Source organism: Epinephelus moara, chromosome 18 (genome assembly GCF_006386435.1).
Source record: "Epinephelus moara isolate mb chromosome 18, YSFRI_EMoa_1.0, whole genome shotgun sequence".
Classification (NCBI taxonomy): Eukaryota; Metazoa; Chordata; class Actinopteri; order Perciformes; family Serranidae; genus Epinephelus; species Epinephelus moara.
The window spans coordinates 3,113,274-3,120,818 of NC_065523.1; positions in this window are offsets into that span (position 1 = coordinate 3,113,274).

Genomic DNA, 7,545 nt, shown 5'->3' on the forward strand with positions numbered 1-7,545 from the left:
TCTGTCCGTCCTGGAAGAGGGATCCCTCCTCAGTTGCTCTTCCTGAGGTTTCTACCGTTTTTTTTCCCCGTTAAAGGGGTTTTTTTGGGGAGTTTTTCCTTATCCGCTGCGAGGGTCATAAGGACAGAGGGATGTCGTATGCTGTAAAGCCCTGTGAGGCAAATTGTAATTTGTGATATTGGGCTTTATAAATAAAATTGAATTGATTGAAATACAAGTGAAGTGGCAAGCTAGGCCTCACCGAGAAGGATTCCAAGTCTATCCAGGCAGGGGTGTTTTCAGGAGAGAAATAAAACATGATGGACCGTAGTTGAGCTGCCCAGTAGTATATGGAGGTATTTTTGTGTCTTTTTGTTACAATCATATAAAACTGTTTTGAGAGCATATTTCTGAACTGCAATCAAAAATCAAGTTTGTAAGTAAAAACGTATGATCATTTTGCTTATAAATCAGTCCTCTTTGCAAGTTAAAAAGTTTTGCTTGCAGATCAGTCCTCTTTGCTTGCGAGTTAAAAACTTTTGCTTGCAGATCAGTCTTCTTTGCTTGCGAGTTAAAGTTTTGTTTGCAAGTTCAACTGCACTTAATGGGCGGGGCCTACGCTGATGGATGAGAGAAGAGTTTCTATTGGTGGGTTTGACGTGGCTCCATACAGAGCGGGCGACACCCACGATTTCCTCTCTCCCACTGAAAATGCTTGACGGTCGGCATTACTGCTAAACCCAGGGGCATCGACAGTACTGACCGTTACACTGTCGAATAGTTCTGCCCTGGCTAAACAAAAGCAATCTACACGCACCAGTTCAAATAAAAACATTCTTGCTATTATTAGGCCTAGTCCACACGGACCCGTGAACTTCTGAAACTATTCTATGTTATTTGGCTGTTTGGCCACACGCAACCGCACTTTTGGGCCCCAAAACTGCATTTCTTTGAAACCGGAGTCCAGGGTGAAGTTTTTGGAAGACTCCGGTGCCAGCGGTTGCGTGTATATAGGATAACCGCAGTATTTTATAACCTGTCTCCATTGTTTGACGTCAGAGCGATGGTAAATAGCCCTTTTCTAAAAGTTTACTAACTACTAAAATCCCACATCCTGTGTTAAATACAATGTATTTTAACTATATTTACAGTGAAGCTTGATTCTGCACTATGCACTTAGCCCGTATGTGAATGTTTATTGCTATGGCAACAAGTGACAGCTGACGTTAGCGTTAGTTAGCTTAGCTCAATCGTCCGACAAACAATAACCCATAAAATTATAATTCGACATATTTAAACAAAATCAACAACAGCTACCAACAGTTACAGTCCTTAAACCCTTAGCTAATGTGTTGTCACAGGTTAACGTTAGATTGTCAAAATTAAAGTAATAACATCCCTGAGGAACTACGCTAGCATTAGTGACGGTTGCATCCACTCGAATGCAGTTACCTTACGTTACAGTTCCCTTAAACAATATCACGAAGCACAATACAAACTATATAAACAAATTATCTATTAAGGGTACACTAGAATCTGAAGGTGCTTAGGTGACATTTACCCATCTGAAAGAATAAAGGAATTTTGCTGGTCTTCAGTAACTTTACTCTAGGTGTAACTGCCAACTGAAGAACACAGCGCAAACCAACCGTTTATATACCCAGATTTGCTCTTGTGCCTTTACTCAAATCAGTTATGCTTTAAATTGAATGGGGGGTATCTGTATGGTATCTGTAAAGATACAAAATCAATATCATATGCATAAAATAATGTCACAATTGAGTGGGCAGATACACATAAATACCCTATATGTCACACTAGCTTTATTTGTGAGCGTGCTATCTGCTCTCTTTGGATGGCATATCCAGCTGCTCGACCTAACGACCAACGAAGGAGGCTGCTCCTGTTGCTAACTACCCCAACTACACCACGAAAGCAGCGACGGCCTGCCAATGGAGGTTCTGGATCCGGCCGGGTCGGACCTTCGTTGACAGGCCCGTCGCTGCTTTCGTGGTAGTGTAGTTGGTTGTTCAGGCGCCTCTGCTGTTGAATTAGCTTGCGCTATTTTTGTAGATCGGATTGTTTTTAATGCTTGCAAGCTGTCATTCCGACTGAAACTGGCCAACAGAGACGTGTCTTACAGCTTTCAGTGTAGGCCCCGCCCACCAGGTTCAACTTTTTACTCACAAAACTTTACTTTTTGACTTGCAAATGGAAAAAAAATGACTCGCAAACAAAACTTTAGGATTTGCAAACGAAACTTCTGGATTTGCATTTTTAACCAATATTTTTTTTACTTGCAATAAAACATTTTTTGATTGCAATATTAATACTTTTGATCTCAAATCTTTTTTTGATTGCAAAACCTACTCTGTTTGATTGAATAATTAAGAAACAAATGTAGCTCCATAGTAGTACCACTGGATGTTTGGGCACTGAAGGCCTCCTCGATCATATGGTAGATATATTAAAGACAGACGTAATCTTGGATGTTTATTTTGCAAGATAAAGTTGGTAAACAATTTTTTTGTTCTAGTAAATAAGGAAGAGGGAGGGGGTAGGGGGACATTTTGGAATAAATAAAGGTATTTAGGAAGGATGTTCATTTTTAGGGTATTTATCCTGCCAAACATTGATATTGGTAGTGATGTCCAGCGTTCTAGAGATGAGGTCGTAGTTTCCAGCAATGGGTCATAATTTATTTGAGAAATCTTGTTCACCTCAGGGACAATTTTTATACTCAAATATGTGAAATTATCTGTACAGTTAAAGCAGCTGTGCGGAACTTTACGTTTTCGTTGATTATAGCGCCCCTTTTGGTCGAAGCGGTATGACACCCACAGCCTGGTGTCGTAAAATTCCGACTGCAGCCTTCGGCTTCATTCGTAAAATCTCGACTGCAACCGGCAATTACCGCATGCATTTGTTTTGGAGAGCGAGAGGAAAATCATAAATGTTCTGGTGTAGCTCTGAATGTCTTATAAACTGAGGACAACTGCCTGCTGTATATTTGTGTTCATGGTCACAGTCACAGATAATTTTGTGGCGTTTGTTGTAACGTTACTAGACAAAAGCGGTTCACATCAGCTAACGTTACATTTAGCTTGCTTATAACGTCCATGTCGTCATATATTGAAGTGAAAAACTTCTGTTCTTTTTCTTTTAGATGGTGCTCCTTCTATATCCGCCATGACATCGAAAGTACAACCAAGTCCTTATAGATACATCTGGTAAAACTGTTATGTGTTCAGCAATGCCCGTTGCATACTGCATACTCGAAGAACACTCTCTGTAAACACGGCTCTTCTTCTTCTCTCAACTTATTGGCGGATCGCAAACAACTTCCAGGTGCATACCACCACCTACTGTACAAGAGTGTGCAATGTGTCCGAAATCATTCACTACTCCCTACTACATGTCATTTAGCCTGTTTCTTAAATCCTACTCGTAAACACGGCTCCTTCTTCTTCTATGGTTTAATGGCTGTGGGCCGCTGTGGGTGTGCAGACTTACTTCCGCCTCCGGGTGCTGTATTCTGGTTTGCTGACTTCCGCTGTGTCCGACCTGAGCGAGGCTACGCTAAATATCCATATAGAGAAAGGCTTTTTTGTCGCTGTTGGGTTCAAATAAATATGCGGATCTTCAAGGGGGGTGCGGATCTTCAAGGGGGGGTGATACGAACTAGGGACAGTTTTATTAATGGTAAAAAGTTCCGCACGGCTGCTTTATAAAGTCTAGAAATACAATAAGACAAAATTGAATAGCTTGTAGCCAAAGTTCATGCTGCTGCTGCTGCTGCTGCTGCTGCGAGTGTTAACAGGGTGAATCAGGCCTTTTTTGGAATGTAGCCTTTTATGATTAAGATATGTGGGATATGTTGGTATTGTTTGAGTTTTTAGAGCATTGTCTGGGCATGTATACAGCGCATTCAGAATATGTCTTTGAACTGGTGTTTTTACCGCAGTTTGCGACACACCGCCTCTTGCCTTCTGTACCGATCCTGGATAGCCCACAAAGATGTTTAAAAATTGGCCTGTTGCATCACACACTGCCTGCATGTGTATAGAATGGAAGTGTTTGTAACAGTGGCAGAGCCAGAACGTAGCTAATGGGTGGGCCTGCAAAAATTTGGATGGGCCTGGTTATTTTTAAAGCTGAGATGTCTGTGGATTTAGTAACAAGAACATATTAAAACATGACTAAAACTGTGTGCCCGCACAAAGCCAGAAATATGCATACACATTATTTTCGGCATATTTGTAAAGCCGTGTGACGCTTGATTCTGTTTTATAACTCTCAGTTAATGTACATATTTGGACATATTGATATATTTGATGAAGCCTTATTGTTTTGCTGCTATTAAACAATGAGAGACATGTTTTCTTCGTTTACTTAATAGCATAAATGTTCACACTACTGCGCACGGGGAGACAGAGACCTGCTCTGCTCCAGACACACTCAGCACCTTGGACGGCGCACCTGACTGTTGTCGCTACAGTTACTAGCCTATAAGGTTAATTCATAAAGTTGGTGATTTGCGAGTGGGTTGGATACAGCACAGATATTGAAATGTCAGACCAATGGGACATGTTCAGAGCCTCCTCACAGGCTCACACAAACACAATCATAACATACCACGGCGGGCCAGAATAAAAATTAAAAAAAAAAACAGTCTTGGGCGGCACGGTGGTGTGGTGGTTAGCACTGTCACCTCACAGCAAGAGGGTTGCCGGTTCGATCCCGGGTGTGGGAGCCCTTCTGTGCGGAGTTTGCATGTTCTCCCCGTGTCAGCGTGGGTTCTCTCCGGGCACTCCGGCTTCCTCCCACAGTCCAAAGACATGCAGATTGGGGACTAGGTTAATTGATAACTCTAAATTGTCCGTAGGTGTGAATGTGAGCGTGAATGGTTGTCTGTCTCTATGTGTCAGCCCTGCGATAGTCTGGCGACCTGTCCAGGGTGTACCCTGCCTCTCGCCTGATGTCAGCTGGGATAGGCTCCAGCCCCCCCGCGACCCTCAAGAGGATGAAGCGGTTAAAAGCGTTGATTATGTCATCATAATCCGAACTGTCAATCATCTCTCTTTCAAATGACAGGAGTGTCATGTTGTTGAGGCGTCCAGTCAGCATCCTCAGGCGCGCCTGGATCCTGTTGGTAGCGGAGGTAGCGACGCTGCAGGAGGTCAAAGGGAGCGTTATGATGGCCCTTAACAGACTGTTCATGTTAGGAAAAATGTCCGACGGGCAGCTGTCCAGTATTTCCATCAGTGTGGGGAAGTTGTTCTGATCCATTTTCCGTCTGATGTGCTGAGTGAACACAGAATGTTCAGCATCAGCTATTTCTCCAAAAGTGGCAGATCCAGGTGCAAAAGAGGCCGATGTTCTCATGATTCCATAGCCTATGTGTCCTCTTTAAATCGGCTGTTTGCACACAACATAACAATGTCCAGGACAACCTTAACATGTTCCCGGTGTCTCTCCACAAATGCTGGAGCATCACCGTGCAGCTGGTTCAACACTGTCCCGTGGTTTTGCGGCCTGTGGCTGTCCCTGAATGATGCCAGTTTTGTTTGCGCAATGACATGCGGCTTACTAGACTCATGTTTGTTGCAGGCCTCTCTGATACGTTTCCAGTTTTTGTAGCCACTTATAAACGTAGTCTCAGTGTGCATCTCCGGAAAATGTCTGCAAGCTTTACAAAACACTGCATCTTGTTCTTTACTGTACTCAATCCACTTGTACTTCCCATACCAGTTGGCATTAAATGACCGCGATTTCCCACCTATGACAGTAGCTGGGAATGCTATTAGCTTGGGTTGAGTGGCTGGTTCCTCCATCGGTGATAAATCCAACGGTGTCCGGATTGGCTCACTAGATGCGGCCAGTGGCGGTCGGTGGGTCGGAGCCAGAGCCGGTGTTGTGTCCCTACTGGTTTCCAATTTAACTGGTTTCCTTACCGAACAGCCGCAGATGTGCTTCGCCTCCGTCAGGAGATTCGTCACAAATTCACAAACATACACAACATATTACTGGCGATTTTAAAGTCGCAGCCCACATCTACCACAGCGAATATGCTTCTGTAAGTCAGCACTACGTACCAGCGACATTAAAAAAAGAAAGGAAAGAAAATATGATATACACAAATTTGCGTCAAGCTGGACTCGATTTCACGTCAACAAAAGACAATATAACACGAACCGCACGTCTACCTGTGTGAGCCACTGAGACTCACAGAGCTCACAGCTTTCCTCAGGTATTAGTAAATTATGTCAGCATCCAGGTAATATTTTGATTTGGGCTGACCTGAGACAACTGGTTACCCTCGGCTTGCCTTGAAAATACCTAAACATATTTATCAATGTTTTGTTCTTTTTCCACGAGTCTACAAACATATTAAGTGCCACATTACAGTCTGTGCAACACTGCACACTATGACAAATCCTGTCATGTTTAAAAAGTGACGATCTAACTCGGAAAATGCTCTCAAAATACGCTAAATAATATGTAGGCCTAAATAAAAACCAAGCACTTATAGCCACATTACAGATGTGAAAAGCAAGGACTTAAATTTACTCACGTCACTGTAATTGAGTAGCCTAGTTTTTTGTGTACTTGCACTTTTTAAAATCTAATTTGAGTGTTACATCAGTAGCCTATGTTTTAATTTAAGTATTATGCTTCGCTGCATTTTAAATGACTTCCGTGACCTAGTTAAAAAAAAAAAAAAAAGTCGGCCAAAATTTTAAAAAAGCAAACGGAATTGTAGGCCTATAAGCGTTAACTACCATGACACAATAATAATAGTATTACACTCTATGACAACCTGGCAGCTAGCTCTGATGGAGACATATGAGCTCTAAGAACAAACTCACATTTATGGGACGCACACTAACGGCCGGGATCCACCGGCTGCAAACGTAAGCGTCACGTCAGCGTAGCATCGCAGCGTATTCATTGGGGCTCCACTGACTTCGTACGGAAGCGACACCTAGAGATAAGCCGGGTGGATAGTGCCACACGTCGTCGCTAAGTACGTCGTCACCAAAGTACGTCGTCACCGAAGCACGTCGTCACCAAAGTACGTCCCCTTGTCTGAAGTTAATTACAAATAAGGCCTATACACTCAGAAATTTTCAACCAATAATCTGTCACAACAATTATAATTACAATTCTCATGNGAAATTTTCAACCAATAATCTGTCACAACAATTATAATTACAATTCTCATGGGATTACGAGGTCTGTCACCAAGAAATTTATTTATTTTTTATTGTTAATTCGATTGTTCTCTCTTTTGTTTAACTCTTGTTATGCTGTCATATATGTGTAACTCTATTGTACGGAAACGTGAGCTGGAATGACTGAATTGTTTGTTGTTGTTCCAACTTTCAATAAAGTTGGAAGAAGAAAAAAAGTACGTCGATCCCCTTGTACGCCGTCGTCAGTGTGACTTTCCCCAACTTAATTGAGTGAATTCAAGTCTTTCAATAGCTTACATGTTTTATATGTTAACATGTCTTTATTTTCGTGTATATTGGGAACTACAGAGTACAGTGCATAGCCTGTACT